Genomic DNA, 22,969 nt, shown 5'->3' with positions numbered 1-22,969 from the left:
AATCTCCTCCTTGATTGCAAACACAGAGACAGCTGGAAAAAAGTAATTTATACAGTGCAGGATCAAGTGAGGAATGGTGACACAGCCTAGAATTGAAAATACACCAATCACCCTGTACAATAAAAAGAAAATTTGATGCTTATTATAAGTTAATGCCCACCAGATTGTTCACAAAATAGAGTGTCTGGAAACATCTTGTTCACAGCATTTACTATTGAAAAAAAGCCACAGAAAATAAATCTAAAAGGCTCATATCTCTCTCCTATAAATCTACTCCCAGGGCAGAGCTGTAGAGAACATTTGTACAGGGTTTGAGCTGGGGAAGGTTTCCACACTCACCCTGCTTTATACTTCCTGAAAATGTTTATTTAAGTTGCTATTTTCCATTGCTGTTTTGACTCCTGTCATTTGAAACACCACAGAAACAGCCACAAAGTGCCAGTACAAAGCCAGAAAAACAAGACAAAGCTCAGAAAGAACAAAGCCTGTTTTGAAATCTGAAGACACCTGTACAAATACTTTTATTTGAAGAAAAATAACCCAAAACTTTTTCAAGTGAAAAATAAACCCTCCAAAACCATATAAATTCAAGTGAAACAATTCAAGTAGAAAATCCACGGAATCACAAAGGAAATGTGCATCCACAGTCAAAACCTACACAGCTCCAGTGGCTACATCCCTTCAAACCTCAAAGCCATGCTGAAACACAGGGATCTCAGCATTTAGGGGTGATTTGCAGCCATTTGGCAGCTGCCCCTGACCCTGCAGAGGAACAACTTGGCTACAACCTTCAGCTCAGCTCAGCTCAGCTCATCTCAGCCACACGTGCTGAACACGTTTGCTGTGCTTGCACACCAAGGTCAGGGTGCAACACATCCCTCACACACCCAAACCAGGGCATGTGACACAAATACCTGTTGTCACAACAAATGGTGCCTCCTGAGGGGAATAAGCACCAGGACCTAATGCCACCCATGCAATGCACCCACTGCAGATGAGTGACAAACCCAACTATCACACTGGGATTGAGGAACCGTAAATGCTGGGCCATCACCAATTTTCATTGCTCTGCCCCTTCTGGTATGTATAAAATGGGTTCTTTTAGCAGCAATGAAATACTGACCTCTGAGAAACTGAATCCATTTCCCCAAAAACCTGAAGATGGGATTTCAGGTTACGATGGCTGTGCCTGCCACTTCCTTTGTGTCTCACCCTCTTGGACACTGCACAGCACAGTCAATTCTATTGCAAAGCTCCCATTAAATAAACTATCATTACATAAACAGCCCCATTTTCACAGCACATATGGTTTTGAAAACTCCCTTTATCCACTGGGCAGCTGCAATGCTGAACAGAAGCTATGGCCAGAATTATGGTACATGGCAGAAAGTTCTGTAAATCCCAAGTTTCTGTGTGTTTTTATTTGATTGCAAAATGTCACATTTCTGACATATGATGGGGATTTACATCTGCAAATGCTCAGCATGTCACAGTGACAGACTGGGGCCATGCTGACTGTATGTTTTGTTAACACTGACAACAACCACAGCCAATAAAACTCAGGGAGTCTTTGTACTCCAAATGTATTCTGTACTCTTTTTCTAATATATTTGTACAAAAGATCTTAACTTCTTCCATTTTCCTCAAGCACTGTATATTCAAAGGTTTACAAAATGTTACAGTTCATAGGATTTCAGGGTTGTATTTTCTTTTGTTCTTTTTCCTTTTAATTTATTTATTTATAATCTCATCCCAGATGTGGCATCAAATGCACACAGCGGGATATCCTTAAGCATTACTTTGTAGAGTTCTTTGTGTCACCATCCAACATTCTTAATCATGTGAAGATTAGCAGAAATATTTAGGTGGGAGTAGTGTGAGCAGTAGGAGGGAAAACTGGGTATCTGCTTGTTTAAAACAGTTCCACACCAGCTCTGTCTCCTTTTCCCAATTTCCCCAGCTCCCAGAACACAAAGTGGAGCAATAACCAACCTTCCCTTCCATTCACCATCTGCACTGCCTGCTTCTTCAGCACAGCACCTAAACCAGGGCTCCCTCCTCTTCCTCCATCCCACATCCTGCACACACATCCTGGATAACTTCACAGCTTAGAGCTGGTGGCCAGGGGGAAAAGCTGAACACAAAAGCTTTGGCTGAGGCAGCTCCCAGTTCCTGGTTCCAGTCAGATCTGCAGCTCCAGATCCCAAAGCAAAGGCAGCCACTGGTGTGGTTTGCAAACCACTGCAGGCAGCCCGGTGAGGGAGGGTGTAAGGATCTGAGAGCTCAGCATTCCCACAGAACTTGTCCACTGCAGGAGGAAGCCAGGACACCAACAGTTCCATGTGTAAGACAGGCAAACAAGGGGGCTGGACTGATTATTGGCCCCACAGGCATTGGGAAGTTGTGGATTTCCATCACAGGTCACTGTTCTTAAACAAAGACAACTTAACATGTGCAAAGTAACCACAGAAAACTTCTAACAAACTGTACAAATGACAGGAAAAGTAATTTTTAGGATGCAGTAATTCATTCCTCATCCTAACATGTTAATCTGAATTGATACCTGGGATTAAGTGGCCGCAAGCACAAAAATGCAGAAACTGTAATTGTCATAGGGAAACTCCAGAAAAGAAGTGGATCTGCTGACAACACAACTACAAGAAGACGAATGACAAATTTTGCCTCTGACACATAGGGACTAACAGGAAAACAAATTAACAGCAGCCTTTTCTCACATGAAATTATGAGACAGCACAATAGTGTAAAAGTCATCTTATATGCAGAGCTCTTAAACCTGAATTAATAAGAGGACTATTCCATAGTTACTGCTAGGTATAATTTGGAATACATTAAAACCTTTACTTCCCCAGACCAATATTTAAAATAAACAAGAAGCAGTGAGCAGGCACAGCCACTTCATTAAAGTGATCACATAAACTCTCAAGCCAATACTTAATTTGAATTAATAGTAAAGATAAAATTGAATGCATAAACATGCCATGCAGAAAGAATGAAGTTCTGAAAAGCATTAAGTGGTTTAATGATATCACATAACAAACACCTGATGAATTCATTAAATACAAAGGGTTCCAGATGCCACGATACAGTGAGCAGTTCCTACTTGAAAAATCAGATGGATATCAAACTTACAAAAAACTGGTGAGTCTTAACAGCTGCAGGACACGGGCAGACATTTTGCAAAGCAACAGCAAAAGTTGAACCCAAGACTGATACAGCCAAAATATCCATACCAGACATTATTAGTTCCAATGAAGTTACTCCAGTGTTTGAGGGAACAGCTTCTATTTCTGCTTGGAAGTGCCAGGGATTTCTCCTTTAGAACTTCCCTGTAGCTGAGATCCACTTTCCCCCAGACACATTTCCAAGGGGAGACCCTCAGCTCACTGATTACATAAACTACTCTCTAGTCTTACTCACCTTTGCAGGGCAGCTAAATATATGCACCAAGATGTAAAATCTGCAGAGCCATCAAAGCACTTCTGCTGGAACAGAAGAGCTGACAATTTATGGGCTCTTCAGTTGTGGCTGCTTTTATCAGGCTGGTTAGTTGAAAGAAAATGCACACATAATTCCTCAATCCCATTAAAACAAAGACAAATGACAGCAGAGAACTCCCAAGCTCAGCAGTTTGAGCAATGGAAGATTCTGGACTCACACAGAAATGAATCAAGGAGCCTCCTCTGTGGGCAGCTCCTTCCACAGCCCCTCTACATCAGCTTCACAGCTCTGATATCCAGCCAGCTCCAGAAAATGCCATCTTGGACAATGAAGAGCTTCCAGATTTCCCAATGTACCAGTAAGCCAAGGTCTCCGCTTTTTCAGTGAAGTGATTACATGTCAAATAAACAAAGCAAGTAAATTCACAAGAAGCTACTAAAAAAATTCAGTTGCTTCTTCCAGCATTTGGGGAGCACAAGCAGGAATCCCAAAGAGGCAGCAAGTGGCAGTTTGGGGTTGGTGCTTAATTTTAACATTTTGAGTTTCAGAAACTTACAGGAACTCCTGTTCAGTGCATTAATGACAAAATGTAAACTGTAGTCAGTACCTGAAGAGGGAAAATTAAGCAAATTAACGTTTCTCATGGGGATTTATAACACAGATTTGCTGGCATGTTTACTATGCAGGAATAAATAAATGTGTAATATAATTGCAAGAACTCATTGAAAACTGAAAAACTGGACTTATGTAAATTCATATTAAACTCAAAAGTCACTTATTTTTAAGGCAGTAATGATTTTTTTAAAATACAAATATATATTTAGCATGCCTCTAAGCACCAGAATTTTTGTCTCTGCTGTTCCCACACAATAATCTGAGCCCTTGAATGTGGGCAGTCTCACCTCCAGGCTCAGCCATCCTACAACAGCTGTCTGGGACAGGACAAGCAAACAGTGCTGAGTGTAATGTTTGCTCACCAATTACCCCTTTGTGGGCTCACTGAGAACCTCCCAGGACAAGGCCAGGCAGGAACCCCTATACCAAAAGGGGAAGGATTAGGAATTTCAGTACTAGAGTGCATTACTTTTGAGATGAAGTAGCAAAGTCTTGCAGGCAAAACATTTTTCTTCACACTTTCCAGGCCTTAACTGTGGTTTGCAGCAAAAGAAATAGTAATAAAATAATGCTTCCTGCAGTCTGGTTTAGTTTAGGAAAAAGGCAGAGAGGGACTGAGCCATAATTCCACCTACACCTGGGACAGGGGATATCTGTCTGGAAGTTTTCCACTTCCAAGGACAGCTTGTCCAGGTACAAAGGCTCTCTGGGGAGATATCTCAAACATGCTGCTGTTTATTACTCTCAGCTTTACCTCACCTGCTTATTAATTATTGAATACACTATTTCTCAAAAAACAGGAATAAATGAGTGGGAACTCCTGCACTTTGACTGCAAAACCCTGTGGGTATAAATTCCATGGGTTTGTGCAGAGGACCAGAGGGCCTTACTGAAGCTGGAAGCATCAATACCAGCAGAGAAGCAGCAGCAATGATGGTGAGATCACTTCAGGACACCCCAGTTTTAGTGAAGTATTTCATTTATTTTAGTATGGTGCAGCAACGGAAATCTTACTTTGCTTTGTATAGAAAATCCAAATTAGACTCCCAACTCAGGGCTGCTAAGGATGGCAAGAGAATCCTGAAGTTACTTGTAAGTTATTCAAACAATAATGTTAGTAGAAAATAAAAATAAAAAGTTATCTTTCAATAAGCCAACTACACATTAAAGAAAACCTATAAAGCTTTCATCAGGAACAAAGATTCCTCTTCACCAGCAGCCAGTTAAAGTGGCAGAACTCTCAGGAATATCTCTGGAAAGGGCAGGATTGTCAATTAAGCCCTTCACCATTCTATCCCAGCACAGTCCTACATCACCTCCATCTCTTAATATGAGCAGAGGACATCACTCAAATACAGAAGCCAAGCTTGCTTTACAGTCACACTGCTCATTACCACAATATCAGAAATCACATCCTTTTCATATAGAAGAGATGAAAAAATGACAGAGCAGACAAACACCACACACTTCCCCTTCAGCTGCTTTAGAGAACAGATTCCAGGGAATTTCATTGACATATGTAGTCAAGTATTGCATAGAATAATTTTTGTCAAACTCCAAAGGGACCAAGAAATTTTCCTTCCAGCTCTCCAGAACCATAAACCCATCAGACTCCAAGCCCTGCTGCTGCCCTGTTGACACAATAGCACTGTCCATACTTCCCATCTCTTTAGAGATCTTTAAAGAATAAGTATTAAATTCTTAAAGCCATTCCAGTAAAACAATCCTGTACAATGACCCTTTCATCACCTGTGACTGGAATTTTCCCTGGTGGAAAAGGTGTTCCATTACTTGTGTTTCAGAAGCAACTAGAATGTCATGGAACACCTACAAAATAGATATGTTTTATTGCAAATCTGAAATTTATTTCCTGCTTAGAAACTGCCACACCTGCCACCTTCTGTTCTTCCTTCTAAGCCCAAGTTTATCAATAGAAGCACTTTATTATAGTAAATTCACACTTCAATTTCTCCAGGAATTTAAGGTGCTACTTGTGTGTGGTTATTTGTATGATCCACCCATCAATTTGTTGTAGAAAGCTGCAGCATTTCAGTTTGACTCCTCTGGCTCACTGACTATTCCAAAGCAATAAATGTCCCAGGATTTGGTGCAAACACTGTCCAGGAGGAGCAGAGAGATCAGGGCTGGGAAGGGGAGCAGGAATGGCTGTCAGGACAGCCAGGGAACACCCGAGGTGCCTGTGCCAGGGCCCAGCCCAGCACTGGGCTCCTGCCAAGGCAGAGGCAGGGCTGGCAGGAGGCAGAGACAGCTCAGGGAGCTCCCAGCCCTCAGCACTGGAACAGAAACTGAAACTGTGCCGGGCTCCCAGCAGCCCTGAGCTGAGGGAGCGCAGGGACAGCTGCAGGGCACTGGGGGGACCAAAGCAGCACCGCAGCCTTTGCTGCTCTGAGCCAGGCTCGGCACCCAGACCTGGGCTGCAGCTCCTGCTGGCTCTGCTCAGCCCCAAGGACACATTTAAGTGTAGTTTATGAAATTAATGGGGCAGGAGATCTTTCTCCTTTTTAATGCCTTTATTAAAAAGAATCAGCTCAGGTGGGGAGAAGTCGATGGGTCGCGCCCACGCCGCCGCTGCTCCCAGGAGTGGCACTGAGGAGGAGGAGGATGGTGCAGCTGTGTCTGCTGGTCTGCAGGCAGAGCTGGGGATTCTGTCCTCATGGGAGAGTAGGAAATTCCTGCTTTTTCAGTCTAACATTCCAGGTCCTCTTTCTAGTTATGACCTTTTCAGGTTGGGGTGAGAAGTAAAAGGATCTTAGCAGATACTGCATTAAGCTCCTTGTCCTTAGATGTCACTTAGGTCTCTTAATTCCATGTTGGCTCGTTGTGAAATGCATTCTCATCTGCATACTAGCTCTGATGTCACTCTCCTTCCCCTGCTGCCTGCGGGGTCTGGTATCACCCCTGGCAAGCATTAGAGGGGACAATGGCTAATCACCAACCATTAACAGGTAATTGAAGAAGAGCTCTTAACAACAGGTGGCTGCAACATGCAGGTAACTTTCAATTTAACAGCAATTGGTTCAACTTTTTTTTAACTTTGCAACCTTAAAAAAAAATTGATAACTTTTTTATTCATAACAGTTTACATCAACAAAGAGGCAAAAGCATTTCAGCTGTGCCCACCCTGCAGCGTGCCTTTCCTCTGGTTTGTACCTTCACTTGAAACTACTGAGCATTTCAGCCTTGAAAATCAATTTTACAGTTCCACTCAAAGCTCTACTTATCATTATATGAGTGACCGCAACACACGGGTGCTTGGTTTGTTTGGGTTTTTTTAACCAAGAGACTAATATTTAACTAACAGCACAACTCCAGCCTTTTCCTTCTGAAACCCCCAATTCCCATGGGCAAAGAGCAAAGGTAAGAATCCACCTTCATTCTTAACCTATCCCACGTACTCAGTTGTCTTCCACTTGCTCCTCCTCTCCATTCCATGCAGAAATATGGTTTTGTTTGCTTCTTTGGAAAGGCTATATTCCAGTTTCAGGGCCCTGAGGTTTCAATGAACATCAGGAACAAACTCCACATTTCCAAAGCTGCCTCTCCTCCCATTTTCCTGGCTGATCACTGACACCCCGAGCCATGGATCACATCTGGGAATTGCCACAGGGACACACTGCCAGGTATCCAAGGTACTTGTCCTACAGATTACAGTCAAATCCCAGGATAAGTAAGTGCAGGTGTATAATGAAGCCCACTTAAAATGAAACCAGTCTCAGGCTTGGGGTACAAGAATTCTCTAGGTAAGATTTATGACCTTTAACAGGAACTTCATTATAAAGAAAGTGACTTTTATATAATGAAAACCATCTCTCTCTAAAGAGGAATGATGTGTTAACATAATCAGAGCTGTCTTTCAGTGTTTTCTGTTTGCAATCCAGCACCATCACTGTCACTTAAAGTTCATTAATTATTCTAAAAATGCCATTACTGAAATACAATTGTATGCAATTTTTTAATAATTTTCTTCAGAAGGTGGCATTCCATCTATTTTTAAAGTCTGAATTTTCCAGTAGATCTTACCCTGGGTTCTTAGAATTACTCAATACATCCAAATACAAACATTAGTAATGAGCCCTATTAATGCAGATTTCACTTCAAGCTAACTTAGATTTACTTCACACAGTTAAGTGAATTCATTTCACTGGAAAAAGAGATTCCCTAAAGGAAAAAACATCAGCTACTGTGGCTGATATTGCCCAATACATTGTTGAAAAATAAATTCTACTGATTGGATTTTTTTCATTTCCCCCCTCCCTGAGCAGCACTTTTAAAAATACAGTATTTTAATGATTGTTTAATTTTCATATAACTAGAATATAAATCCTTTATATACTGCTTTGCTGCAGCTGCAGCATAATGTCTCGTTTTTCATGGTTCACCAAATTGCCTGTGGTAACACATCAATTTTATTTACATTCAAAATTTGGACTTGAGTTTGTTCTCAGCAGTCCAGTTAATTCCAAGCCCATTTTACACAATAGTTCTCCTGGATTCATTAGTAACACCTCACTCTGCTGTTATGGGAGGGATTCCCAGCTATTGGAACCTTGCTTTGGATTTCCAGTGCTTTCCTGGCAGTTCCACTCCCACAGTTCTATCCCAGCTTAAATAGCCTGGATTTGCTCTAAGTCTGGCCTTGCTGACACAGTTCTGCCAAAGGATCATCAAATGTCCATCCAGAAGGCAGCTGTTAATGTTATCTCTGGAATACTAAGTCCTTTGTTCACAAAAACACCAGAGAAAAACAGGAACTATTGTGTGGCAAATAAAACCTAAAGGTTAATTACACAAAATTTCAACTATTTCAGTTGAACTGAGCTTGTATTTGGAAAGCAGAAAGATTATGAGGAAGCACATGGATTCAGTAGAGAATTTCTTGGCTTTGCCTTCCATCAGTGTCTTTCCTCTAAACTGTTTTCATTAGGTAATTTGTTGCAATCAACAGGAAAACCTCCAAATTCCCAGCCATGAACAAAATTAAGATATTAATTCTTGAGTGATACAAATAAAATAAAACAACAAAAAGCATGAGGCTTTTTTACATATGGCCCTTTGGTAGATTTCAGACTTTTTAATAAAGACCAGACTTTTTAGCTTTAGATATTGCCAGCTGTAAGAAGAGGGAAAACACACCATGTGAGAATGATCCATGGAATATCCTGAGCTGGAATGGACCCACACGGATCAGTTACGTCCATTTCTTGACTAGAATTGGTAATGAATTCATAAATGCCACATGTACTCACTGGATCCTGCTCTGAACGCTAAGATTCCCTGTTCATGTGGAGACAACACCACTGCAGGAAAGAGGAATTAAGGCAAAGGTAAGTGCAATCATTATTCCAAACATTCCAATAAATGTTTGGAATATTTTTAAATATTTTTAAAGACTCCCATAACCCAACTTACAAGTAAAAGGAGTAGAAGTGGTGGGAAGAACATTTATTTTTAAAAGAAAGCAAAACAAAATTAAGCAAAACACAATCAGGCTCTTGTCAACTTCATGGGTACAAAAGGAGTTGGCATTTTCCCATGAAGCAATTCCTTAATCCCAAATGATGGCATAATCACCTCATTTAATATGCCTGTTTAAAAGAAAATTTTATTTTGTCTAAGCTGAACTTCAACTGGCAATCACTGGACACCAATTACCAGTGTCAGATATAAGGGTCACAGAACAATTCTGCAGGCTGAGAAAGAAGGAATTCACTTTTCAATCCCATCTCCTAGCCAAAAGAATGGAAAAGTTGAACTTTATTTTCATGTCTTTGGGAATAATCTATGCTAGGCAATTAAGAAAATGCAAATTACTTATCTTATTGAAAATAATCAAGCCAGAAACAGACTTTTCAGTAACTTAATATTCCAATAAAGTCTTCTGTCACAGGAACCTACTTGTTAATTCCACTCTGCACTCAAGAACCGGCAATTAACCATTTTCAGATTTCACTCCAAATTATTAATAAGTGGTACTCAGCTGTTTGATATTCATTGCTGCTTTTTAGATGGAAAGCCTTCCAAAAGCCTTGCATTTCAGATCCTTTATTCCTTGTTCATGAACTGCTTTTCCATGCCCTGGCTGCTCTCGCTCCTGGTACCTCTGGGCATGACAAGAGTTCTGGGGTTTTTGGAGTTACTCAGAGTGCAGAAAATTGTTGTAATACACATCCCATGTTTTCACCAAAGCCCAGGGATCCCAGGAATAACCTTCAGGCAAATCCAAGGAAGTCTCCAAGTCAGGGGTAATGCAATTCCAGCAGCAACTCCCTCCCTTCTTGCCCCCTGCCATAATCTCATGGTAGAATGAAAAGACTGAAGAGCACTCTCATTTGAACACCCATTTCACAGCAAGGGAGGTCAGTCTTCATTTCATGCATTGCTTCACACACTTAAAATGTGTTTGAATAGACAGAAACATCTTCTCATTCAACGATTAACACATCTCACTACACAGAGCTTAGAAAATACTCTAATTCCTGACAGAGCTCCAAATTCCTCACAATTGCAGAAGTAAGACAGTACCCTGAAAGAACTTTAAATAGGCCCAAATTGAAATGGAAAGTAGATTTTTCACTACTTTATTCTCTTTTACATTAGTGGAAACAAAAAATATAATTTTTTCCAAGTTTTACATTGTTTTTCTTTTAATCCCTACTAAATGCTGACCACCTACTACTGACCACTTACAGGTTAAACACTGACTTGATTTAGAAGACTTGACTGATAAATGAAACTTGGAAATCTGGCAGTTCATAAGAGAGCATCAAGAACCCTTCCTAGCAAGAATAAAAACAACTAAACTGAGTTCTGGGGCAAGTTGTTCTCCTCAGGAAACACCCTTAAAAACAGAGCTGACAATGTTCTGCTTTCCTGTAGGTAAAAATCAGCAAATTTCAGATAGAGAAACAATAAGAGAAGTTAATTTTGGGCACAACCACATGGGTTAATGTGGGTGCCCTGCACACAGCTCTTCCTACAGGCAGCATTTTTCCCTCCTCACTTTTATCAGCACCAGGGGATTGTGGCTGCGCCAACCTGATATGCCAAGAATTCATAAACAGGAACGAGCCAAAGCTCCAGGATTTTCCTGTCATAGCTCAAATTTCAGCTACGTTTTTAAACTTACCAAGCTGCAAAGATCCTGTACAATAATCTTTCAAGAAAGAATTGCCTAATTCATGCAAGATCATCTATTCTTCATAAGCATTTACATCCAAATTCTTACATTCTACACAGCAGAAATTGAAATAGTATCATTTTTCTGGGGAAGCAGCTCCAGAAATTAATGGATCATGTGCAATACATAGATGGAAATCCCAACTACCTACCAGAATCAGTGAGTTCAGGCACACAAGCTACTAAGCTGATAGAAAGATGTAGTTTTACCTAAAGAACTATCAAACACCCAGAATGTATTCATTTTCAAGCTCCTATCTCCTGCCAGCCTTCCAGAGTCCACCTCCAGTGCTGTGCTTACAGTCTCCAACCTGTATTCTCAGTAGTGGTACACATAATAGTCCCTGAGAATGCCAATATTCTGTACCACAAATGCAGCAGACCAAGTGGAATACATCCATAAATCCAGAACAGTGATTATAAATTGATAGACAAAACTGTCAGAAAATTACAGATTATTCTGAGTTGAAAGAGACCCATAAGTTCATCAAGTCCAACTCTTGGAGTGGTGTAAAATGTCAGGGCAAAGTGCTCTTTGCAAAAGCCAAGAAGGGAACTGAGGAACAGATCTCCCTTCCCTATAATCTCTGTGGAACCCACAGGGTCTAGGGCAGGGGTGGGAGAAGAGAGAAAACCCAAGAGTTGAGTCTAAATTCTCCGTGATGCTTCAGATGGTATTTGGTCACCAAATGCAAATGAGAGCTCTGCAACTTGCAAATCCACAAAGTTCCTGTCAAAAACGCTGCCAACAGTCAGACACTCCCTCCTCTCCTTCCACTTCTTCTGTCAGATGTACAAAAAAATGGATTTATAGGAAAAGGTACTGTGGCTGGAACAGTTGCCAAACCTCTCCAGGCAATATCATTAAATAGCATTTATCTTTCAGAAAACCAAACTTCAACAAACTTAAGCACACCCAACTTTTTCAGATTTATAGAGCCACTCCAGTTTTCCCCCACTCACTGACCCCACCCCAATCAGCTTTTTCCACCCAGGATTGAATAAAAATCTTCAACTTCTCATCCAGTTTTAAATGCCAGCACAATAAAAATCAGAACACCACAGTCAAGGCTGGCAGGAAGAAGAAATGTAGGAGAATGTGCAAGAGAGACCTCTGAAGTTCCCAGCTGCTTGGTTAATCCAACCACTCCACTGATCTATAACTGCTCTGCAAATAATTGTTTTTACTTAATCTCCCATGACAGCATTTAATTACCCACAGTTTTGGAAAGCTACTACATAAACAACTCTCCTCACACCTCCTGTTTACAAACACTAAGTTGGTTTCCCTATGACTATTTCAAATTCTTTTATTAATGGCAGATTTGTTGTTTACCAAACCTTCAGTGTTATAAAGAGTTCATGAGCAAAAGTTTTTGAAGTGCTTCTGAAAGCAAAGCCTCAGTTTGGACTTTTCCTCTGTTTACTCAAAGCACTAAGTATCACACAGCACTACTGGAGTGACTCTCTTATCCAGAAAAAATATATATAATTTAGACTTGAATTAATAAAACATAACATTTAAAAATTAAATTCTTTAGAATTTAATTATCACTAAAATATTTCTCTTTCAAAGCACAAATCCTAGGCAGGAAAAGAGAAATCCAAAACTTTATTCTTGATAAGAATTCATGACCTTACTAACAGACATTATTCCCTATAGTCCCTATATCTCAGATGTCAATGTTTTGGTTAGACTCTAGTCTTCCTCTTGGATTTGCAGCATCAGATTCCTGGGACTTGTACTCCTGAAGAAGTGAATACAGCACAAGAACAAAGTTCTGGCAATGGAACTCTAAGTCACAGTGACAATCCAACCTGCAGGAACAGCATTTTAAGCCAAAGCAGCTCATTTCCTGAGCATGTTATGCCAGAAAAATGCATTGTGTTACCCTGGCCCAGCTGACAGGCAAGGAAAACTCTGCTTCAGTAATTTTCTTATTTTCTGTTTGTATGCCCACATGGAAAAGCCCTTTAGATTTTCAGGAAGCTAATTTCAACTATCAAATAGCTCAGTATTGTGGCCTGTTTATAACAAAAATCAGAAGAAACTTGTTCCTTTTGCCTTCTGGCTGCATGAAGCAGTGAACACAAACTGTGTCCTTTGTCCTATCTCAAGGAATCAATGGACATAAATGCCTTGTTCTGGCAGAATTTGAGGCTCAATGTTAGTCATTACTGATGTTAGAAGTCTAAAATGTACTGAGCAGAGCCCAACAGCTCTATCAGCAGAAAATGTACAACACTTACACAATTTACATTTGAACTATACCTGATAAGTCACTACAAGTGTTGCAATGTGCTTTTAATATAGAACAAGGAAATCTATCCTTGTAGGATTTACACACATGACAACAAACGAGTTTCAGATTGAATTCCACTTAGAAGTTACTGCTCTGAAGGCTCCAGCCTGGATGCAGGAACAGCTCGAGTGCTGTGTCCAGTTCTGAGCCCCTCAGTTCTGGAAGGACCTTGAGGAGCTGCAGCGTGTCCAGGGAAGGGAAGGGAGCTGGGGAAGGGGCTGGAGCCCCAGGAGCAGCTGAAAGAGCTGGGAAGGAGCTCAGCCTGGGGAAAAGGAGGCTCAGGGGGGACCTTGTGGCTCTGCACAACTCCTGACAGGAGGGGACAGCCAGGAGGAGGTCAGGCTCTGCTCCCAGGGAACAGGGACAGGAGGAGAGGGAACAGCCTCAGGTGTGCCAGAGGAGTCCCAGGTTGGACACCAGGGAATTTCTGCATGAAAAGGTGTTGAACATTGGCTGGGGCTGCCAGGGAGGTGGTGGAGTTCCATCCCTGGAGGTGTCCAAGGAACACCTGGATGTGGCACTCAGTGCTCTGGCTGGGGATCAGACACAGGTTAGAATCAATGACCTTGGAAGTCTTTTCTGAACTAAATGATTCTGTGATTCCATACAATTTTGAACCAGGCAAATAATGTGTGACAGTGCTGCTTTGCTATACTCTGCCCCATACTGCACCCAGCAGAAGCAGGTTCAGCTGTCCAGACATTTAAGTGGATTTCCATACCACCACCACTGCAAGCAGCATCACATTGTTGTAACCAAGATGTCAGATATAAACAAGCTCCACCAATTTACAACAGAAACAGAAACATCACCTGCAACTCCCCTCAAATAAAAAGACACTTAAGTCCCATCTACTGCATTTGAAATATTAAATAAACTATATTTCACTAAGAGAAAAGCATATATTATTAAAGCTTTGCTGGGTAAGTAGAAATATTACCCATTCCCTCATTCAAAACAGGTGTCTCATAAAAAATGAGCGTCAGTGGAATGGCTCAGCACAGCACTTGTGAGCCATCTCTTTAATTATACATGATCACAGGGCTACCTGCGTGGAACACGCCCCAAGGCACCCAGGCCTCCATATTTGTGATTTCACAGGCTCTGGTGCCAAATAAACAATCTGGCAACCATCAAAGCAGGAAGTTTGGAACAGTGCTTAGAACAGAATGAAAAGAAATTAATATACCATAACCCAGGACTAAAACAGTGCAGGGTACAGGTGGGAGATAAGGGACAATTCAAGCACACTTGATAAACAAAATATACTGTGAACTTGAAACAAATTTTATCACCAAGTCACCAGAGGGTCTAAAGACCACAAGGATAAAAACATTATTGCAAGAAACCAGAACCTGATCCTTATGATTTTCTTGGGCTTTTTAAACTACTGTTATTATTCCAGAACTAGTAAACTTCAGTTGTTTTCTTGCAAGATACAAGGTGAAAATAGAGGTAAAATTAATCAGCCTAATAAAAGACCTTTTAGTTCAGACAAACTAAGACTTGTCATAGCAACAACACACCACCGGAAAGAAAATAATACACACTGGATATAGTCAAACCCAAGCAGGATCAAAACAGACACAGCAGAAGTAACTTTATCATGCTAAGGCTCCACATGCTCGTGACTCTGAGGACAATCCCAGTTACACAAAGCCTATAATCACCAACTTATCACTGTCACCTCTGACCTACCTGCCTCTTCCTGCCTCCTATTCCACTCGCTGCAACTCGCCTTGGATCATGCTCAAATCCTGCAGCTCGAGCAAGGAGCAAGTCCTGACCCCACAGGTTTACCTGGGGTGCCATGGAGTTCACCTGACTCTACAGGAGAGGTGATTTATTCCATCAGCTACTACCTTATGCCAGAGCTGGGGTATTATTATTATTATTATTATCATCATCCCTAGGAACTAGAATTTACTTTCAGAGGTTCCACAAAAATCCAAGTCATGATGTTGACTACAGGTGGGAGTTCAAGTTTCACTTTGCATTTTATCACATGGCAAAAAAAGTCAAATTTACAGGTTTTTTTGTTTTCCAGTAAGTCTTAAAACATGAACTATGACAAAATCACATAAGATAGCAAGTTAAGGCATTATAAAAAATTGCTTTTTCACTGGAAAAAATGGAAGTAATTGAGAAGCAAAGAGTGGCTTACTGTGCAGCTTGCGGTGGATGACACTGACCAGGTTGGGCTCGTCCCCCCACCAGAATATCCAGAGCTCCTCGCAGTCGGGTTTGATGTCCCAGTGCCACACGCACAGCAGGTTGGCCTGCAGGCAGGGGATGAAGCTGAGCAGGATGGGATCATCCTGGGCTGGAGCTGAAATGATGGGCCCACAGTCCCCATGGCCTTCAAAGTTGTACCTATGCCATTTGGTGCCCATGAGTTCGGCCTATGGGAAACAAAAAAAGAAGAAAAGAGTCATTGGATCACTTTATAATTTAGTTATGGTCATAGTTTTTTTTTATTTTCACTGGGTAATTCCTCAATTCAAGTTAAAAAAATCCTCATATTCATATATTTTCCTTTATTCCCCTTCAAGGAAAAGAATTTTGAAACAGCACTGAATGAACCTGGCTTACCCCTGCCTTTAGGTTTTCACCACAACCTGACTCACTTCTATTAATTTCTATTCTATTCATTTCCAACAGCTTCATTCAACCTTATTGTCATCTTATTGTCATCTTACAAGTTAGAAAGAAAAAAAAAAAAAACAGGGAGAGAAAATAAGGCTCATTTCCTATAGGCTGCTTGGTGGCCACGTGAGCTTTGTGTCAGCCCAAAAGTTAGTCACTTGAAAGTCACAAAGTACCACAGTAATTAAGAAAACCAGTGACTTACTGGAAAAGCTGTAACAGTTTCACATTTTGACATTACAGGCTTAGCAAATGAAGTTTTTATTTTTATTTTGTTCAAATGAACAAAATTAGAATATGGAAAGTTGCCATTTACTGCTTCTCAACCAGACAGAATTCTCTTGTTAACCATCAAGGAAAAATGAAAAGAACATATTTGCTATGCAGACATTTGGGAAAGGTTTTCTTTGGGCACTGAACAGCTTTCCCAGGGAATGGGCATGGCCCCAAGGCTGCCAGAGCTCTAGGAGTGTTTGAATGCTCTCAAGGATGCACAGGGTGGGATTGTTGGGATGTCCTGGGAAGGGCCAGGAGTTGGATTCAATGATCCTGGTGGGTCACTTCCAACACGGGGTGTTCTGTAATTCTGAGATTTTCCTCCACTCCCAGTTTGCCCCACCCCTGCTGTAGCCTCTCCTTTCTCTCCACTCTCCAGCAAGGGACAGGGAATACCCCCAGGAAAGTCTGCCTGTTACCAAACACAACTGGTGTGTGTATACCCTGCTCACAGTGGGCTTGTACTCTACTCTCTACCTGTTACCACATTCCTGCTGCTGCTATTCCCTCCACTGCTCCATTTCCAGTGTTCACACCTTCCCTTGGCTGCCCAGAAGCAGCTGGTGCTCAGCTCCCAAGTGCTCCTGCAGGGAGAGCCAGCTGGTCTGCCACAAGGAGTGCAAACACTCCAGGGCAGCAGCTACACATCTGACAAGAGAGGGCATTGCCAGGGACAAGGAAAAGACCAGCACTGGAAAGACTGACTACAGGAATGAATTTTTAATCCTAAAGAAAACAAAAGACTTGCGGATCACGTATTCCTCCCATTGTCATCACCTGTGTAATGATATTCAACTTCTTCTCCAAAACCAAAATTCCCCATCACATGCAAAAGGATTTCCTTTTTCAAGTCCACAAACTTAGTCCATTTACAAGTTTAAACTCTAAAAATTACTTCTGTCCACCACAGTAGGTGAAAGGAGCCCGTCTGGTTCAAGAGCTGGCTGGTGAACTGCTGAGGAGCTGAAGGTGATGCTCATCATACCAACAACAGAGCAGAAACCACAAGTATCTCCTGGATTTTGTAAAGACATTCTCTAAAACAGTTTCACCTCATTCCTGCATACTGCCTGGCACAGCAGGGCTCTGGCCCATGGCTACAGCTCTTGGGACTCTGCCTCAAGGCCTATTTCCCCAAACACTGATTATCCAGATTGCCCATTTAACTGACCTCTGAAGAGGCCTCACCAGGCACATGGCCTCTCAATACTGCACTGGGAAGGAGAAAAAACCTATGGAACACTGAACAGCAAGGAAATTTGGGTTATTGTTTGCAGGCCCCTAAACCACCAGGCAACTTTAGCTCCACAAGGCAGAAGTGACTGCCACCCTATATCCTGCCTGCAGGATACCAGTCCTGGATTGTCCCAGATGGAGGCTCCCTACAGCCAGCACTCAGCTCTTGCACTCAGACAGAAATGCTGATCAGCTATCCACAGGGTTGGCAGCTATGGAGAAGGAAATGGGAAAAGATAGTCCAGAGTGGCTGAGATACACAGCCATGTGCCACCTTCCTGGCATGACAAAGGCAGGGGAATGCAGGAGGAAGAGGTAAAATGGAAGGAATAAAGTTATTTTTTCCATAGGAGGGTGCTGGAACATCTCATACACTAAATAACAGTCTAAGAAAAAGCACTCCTCCAAAACATCTACGTCTGTTCTACATGCATCCCCAGCTATAGCTTGGAAAAGGAACGGGCAGAGTTTCTGGAACAGAACAATGAATGTAACTACAGACCACAAAACACCAAGAATTAATGCCAGCATAGGCAACCTGTGAAAAAATGATGTTAAATGTTTGTGCCATAACCAGCTAAGAACACATGCTAAGTCACAAAGAGAGTGGAACAGGAAGATTATGAAAACCTGTCATGGTTTGACCAGGAAGTGAGTTTCTGGGAAAGTTGTGGTCAAACCAATCAGTGGCCAGATTTGAAAATTGGCACCTGGTGTGGCCACTGGGGACCTGGATACGCCTCTGAGAACACACAGGGGTTAAAAGCAGAAGATTCCCAGAGGGGCTCTCTCTTTTGAGTCCAGCCATGAGTTGATCTGACCTCTCCCTGCCCAGCTGTGTCTGGGTGGGGCAGGGGAGGCCATGCGGCCTGTGGGGAGGGAGGCCGGAGCCCTGCAAGGTGCAGGGTGGAGGAGACCTGGGATGTTTGGGCAGCCCCCCCCGGGAGAGAGTGATAGAGACTGTGCTGGCTTGAAATTTGATATCTTGTGCTGGCACCATGGCCAGGAGAAGAAGTGGGGGGGCAAGGTGCCCAGCCACGGGCAGACCATGGCTGAGCTTTTAACTCTTTTGGTATTGAAACAATGGAAGCTGTAAAAACACTGATCCTCCCCAGCTGAGAATTGAGAGGGGATGGAGGATGGGCAAATGAGAAGAAGGCTTGAGTGAGTGAAGAAATGCCAGCAGATGAGAAGCGCCCTAGATGGAGGAGACGATGGGAGTGGCTTTGGCTGGACTTTCCTCTTACATGGCCACAGGACAGAACCAATTTCTTCCTGTAATTTAGAGACTGCACCTTGGGGGAGGTGGTTGGCCAGAAGCCAAGAGTGACAAAGCTGTTGTAAGAAGAAACAGAAGGAACAGAGACTGATGGGGAGGGTGTGGTAGAGCCCTCTGCCTTCAGAGGAGAAGGATCTCTGTTCCTGAGACCCCCCAGACCCCAAGGGAATAAATATAAGGGAGACAGGTGTCCCAATAGTGAGAAGCTGCCACTTCTTAGAACTGAACAATGCATTCTTAAAAAGACCTAAGAAGCAATTTAAATCCATAGACAGTAATGAAAGCACTAGACATAGAAAGGAAATAATCACCACGGCAGATTCTCTCCGGGCGGCTGCCACGTGTGACGCAGAAGCCCAGGAGGTTCCAACTGTGTTTCCTGGGGAGGCCCATGGTGCAAGAGGGAGACTCCTCTCTCCTGATGAACTGGGGGGAGGTTGTGTGAAGGATGGTATTAGACAGAGAATTCAGTGTTAGAGGGGATTGAGTGTCAGAGGTGGGGAGGGAGGAGGAGTGTTTTGGAGGTATTCCATTCTGGATTGTTGTGTGTGGTTTTTTTCCTTTTTTTACCCTTTTGTCTCTGTGTTGTAGATTAATAAAGTGTTGGGTTTTTTTCCCTCCATTCTCCATTCCAAAGCTGAAGCCTGCTTTGTTCTGTTTCTGGGTCTCATCTCACAGTAACCATTTTGGAAATATACCTTTCATGGGGGCACTGACATTGTGCCAGGGTCAAACCATGACACCACTTTATACCACCCCACCCCAGCACAGCCCAGAACACCCCACCACTCCCCACCCTGCTCCATGCCACCCCGTTCCATCCCATCCCATGCCATCCCATCCCATCCCTCTTGGACAGGAAGCTCCATCCCACCAGGCCTTGGATGCTTCCAGGTGTGGGAATCCTTAAAATCTGAGGGTTTTGGGAAAGCTGCAAAAGGCAGGCCTCAGCAGCAGCAGAACTGCTGTTAGAGCTAAGCAGTAGCCATAAGATTTGCCTGCAGAAAAGTTATGTGAGATGTAGAATGTAAGGACAAATGGAACAATGATCTGTTTATTAGCACTTGGCTACAATAACTCCCAAAGCTACAGAAAAGAATATCTTACAAGATGTTAGGAAGTTCTAGGCTTAATAATGGAACTCTGTGCATTGTATTTTAATGCTTACAAGCAGGTATTGTATTTGAAACAAGCAAGCGAGTTGCAACATTGAGTTCTTTGTTCTTTGCTGAGGACGTGAGCTGCTGGCATCTTCCCATTGTCATAACCATGTAATGAGAGTGATGCTGGAAAATAAACAGCTTGAGACGCGTTCCTCAGCAGTCCCGTCCCGTTTGTGATTTGTACATAGACTCCCAGCCAACAATAAATGGTGCCCTGTGTGAGGACTTATAGGTTAGAGGAATATAAAAAATATAAAAGAAGACGGTGGACAGTGCTATTGCCAGAGGCCCAGACTGTTAAAAGGAGCAATGGATCATCCCCTTCATCATCTGTAGCTGCTATCCTTGTAAGTAGTAAATAGCCACTTTAGGGGCTCCTGGGCAATGAGATGGAACCATTTATCTAAAGCAGAATGGGATGTCTTTTGCCAGCTTGAGACAATTTTACAGGATAACCACTGATTTCTAAACTGCACAAGAAAGCAGAAGAGAAGAACATGAAGCGCTTTGGGTGCAGTAAGATTAGACATGTTCAGAGTCAGTGTCGCTTAGCAACAATGAAAAAGTTTTGTTCCACCTGCAAAAAAGATAACCACAGTACTAAAGAATGTTGTTTCCAGGGAAACGCTTTTCGGAGCGCGACCCCTGCACGACAACACAAGCTCAGGGAAATGCATGGAGAGCTCAGCCCCCAGTGAAGGAGGAGGAGGAGGATTATACTCACTCAGATCAGCCACTTCTGGAAGCGCGGGAGTGGACTTGGAAACCGCAGCAGACATTACCATCACGGACTCTGCTGTACACCTGATAGATACTCATGTAAAAAACCCTTGGGGAATGGACTTAGTGCTTTTCTGTTAGGGACATCATCTGCTAGCAAAAAAGGATTGGATGTAAATCCTGAGGTTATCGATGCAGACTCTCAAGGCGTTATTAAAATCATGGTTAAGACATTTTCCCCTCCTGTATCTATCCCCAAAAGTTCCCAAATTGCTCAACTTGTTCCTTTGAAGTCTTGTGTCCCCTGTACAAGCTTCAAGGAGTGAGGAATAAGAAGTTTTGGCTCCACAGCTAAACCAGAAGTATATTAAGCTATGGACATCACAAGAGGTAAACCAGACAAACAGGTAACCTTGACACATCCTAATGGTGATTCTATTACTAAGACACTCATAATTAACAGTGGAGCAGATGTAACCATCATTTCAAATGCAATATGGCCTAAAAATTGGGCATTGATAAGTCCTACCTTAGGTACTGATGGAATTAGAGAAACTCAGGCAACTCAGTTAAGCAGAGAAGTGATTACTTTCACTTTCCAAAATGGAGTGAGTGTATCTGCAAGACCCTATGTCATACAAACTCCCAGCAATTTATTAAGTCTCCTTGAAAGAAATCTATTAAGCCAGCTAAAAGCAACCATTGTTACACAGCCAATCCTCAAAATTAGCTAGACCACTAATACACCTGTGTGAATTGATCAGTGGCCGCTGTCAAAAGAAAAGCTGCTAATAATCCAACAATTAGTGCAAAACCAGCTTAAAGCAAGACACATAAAGCCATCTACTAGCCCTTGGAACACCAAAAAAGAATGAGAAATGGAGACTGCTACATGATTTACGTGCCATTAATGCAGTAATGGTAAGTATGAGTACCTTGCAACCTGGTCTTCCATCTCCTACTATGATACCTGAGTCATAAAATCTATTAATCATTGATCTCTGTTTTTTTCACTATTCCCTGGCATCCAGATGATACTGGTCATTTTGCATTCTCTGTTCCATCTCTCCATAAGACAGAACCCTACAAAAAGTATAAATAGGATTATTTGCCCCAGAAGATGCATAACTCGCCTACAATGTGTCAAATTTATGTAGCTTGAGCACTAGAGTCTGCTCAGCAACAATTTCCAGAATATATCATCTATCACTGTTGTGAGTGCCTGTCCAAAATTCCCCTCATTCTTTGCCTCACGACCATCATGAAAGCCAGGACCACCGAGGAAAAAAGATCCTGTTCTAGGATCCTAATCCTGTTTGGATTGTCGTCCTCCAAGCCAAGCCAATGTTTCCACAGGTGTGTTTGCTACCCCATGGGGCGCTGCACTCGATGAATAAGGAAAGGGACACTGTGCCCTTTGACACCTGCATCACTTAGCAACGCTGATTCTGGAACTTCTCCAACCTCCTGACTTGGCTGGACTTTCTCTCTGGAACGACCTTCTCAGTGGTCACCACAAAAAGATCCTTCCCCTCATCCTACATCAACCACTGTGACAGATGGACTGAGATAAGAGAAATCTTTCTCCCCCAAGGATTGAGACATGCCACCCCTGTATGGAAAAGGCTCCCCTTCTTCCCTAAAAGACTGAGATGAAATCCCTACTGCAGAGGGGGGGAAGGTGTGTGTGTGGTAAAGGCCAGGTGACCAGAGCAAGTTTGCAAGTGACCACTGGACTGAGAAGACAATGGCTCTCACCCACTGCTGAGATCATGGACTATTGTATCTGTTCTCCCCCCTTTGCAATTTTCAATAATAAAAACCCCTGGGTTAGCTAGGGCCTTTTGAGATCTCCCATGATGTGCATGAGACAGGCTTCATCAACTGGACTTCAAAGGACCCCATCATCCTACATCTGGTAGCTGTAAACCTTCTTTCCTTTTCCCCTCTCTTTTTATTTTTCCTTATTCTTTCCCTCTTCATCATTCCCCTTCTCCCTAACGCATTTTGCTGTGGTCATTCAATAAAGGTACATTTGTTTTGATTTTTACTGCAAAACCCCCTTGTCATGTCAG

General features: G+C 42.4%; 1 long non-coding RNA gene across 3 annotated transcripts in view; it reads right to left on the bottom strand.

Moving 5' to 3' along the window:
* LOC135292868 (uncharacterized) overlaps positions 1-22,969 on the bottom strand; it is a 42,160-nt gene that overhangs the window by 13,247 nt on the left and 5,944 nt on the right. For all 3 annotated transcript variants that reach the window (XR_010355029.1, XR_010355030.1, XR_010355031.1), the window contains exon 2: positions 15,739-15,976. This is a non-coding gene — a long non-coding RNA (uncharacterized LOC135292868). The remainder of the gene's footprint in view (positions 1-15,738; positions 15,977-22,969) is intronic.

This window comes from Passer domesticus, unplaced genomic scaffold, assembly GCF_036417665.1.
Source record: "Passer domesticus isolate bPasDom1 unplaced genomic scaffold, bPasDom1.hap1 HAP1_SCAFFOLD_55, whole genome shotgun sequence".
NCBI classification, from domain to species: Eukaryota; Metazoa; Chordata; class Aves; order Passeriformes; family Passeridae; genus Passer; species Passer domesticus.
The sequence above is the reverse complement of the archived record's forward strand: the minus strand, read 5'-3'. Positions and strand labels throughout refer to the sequence as shown.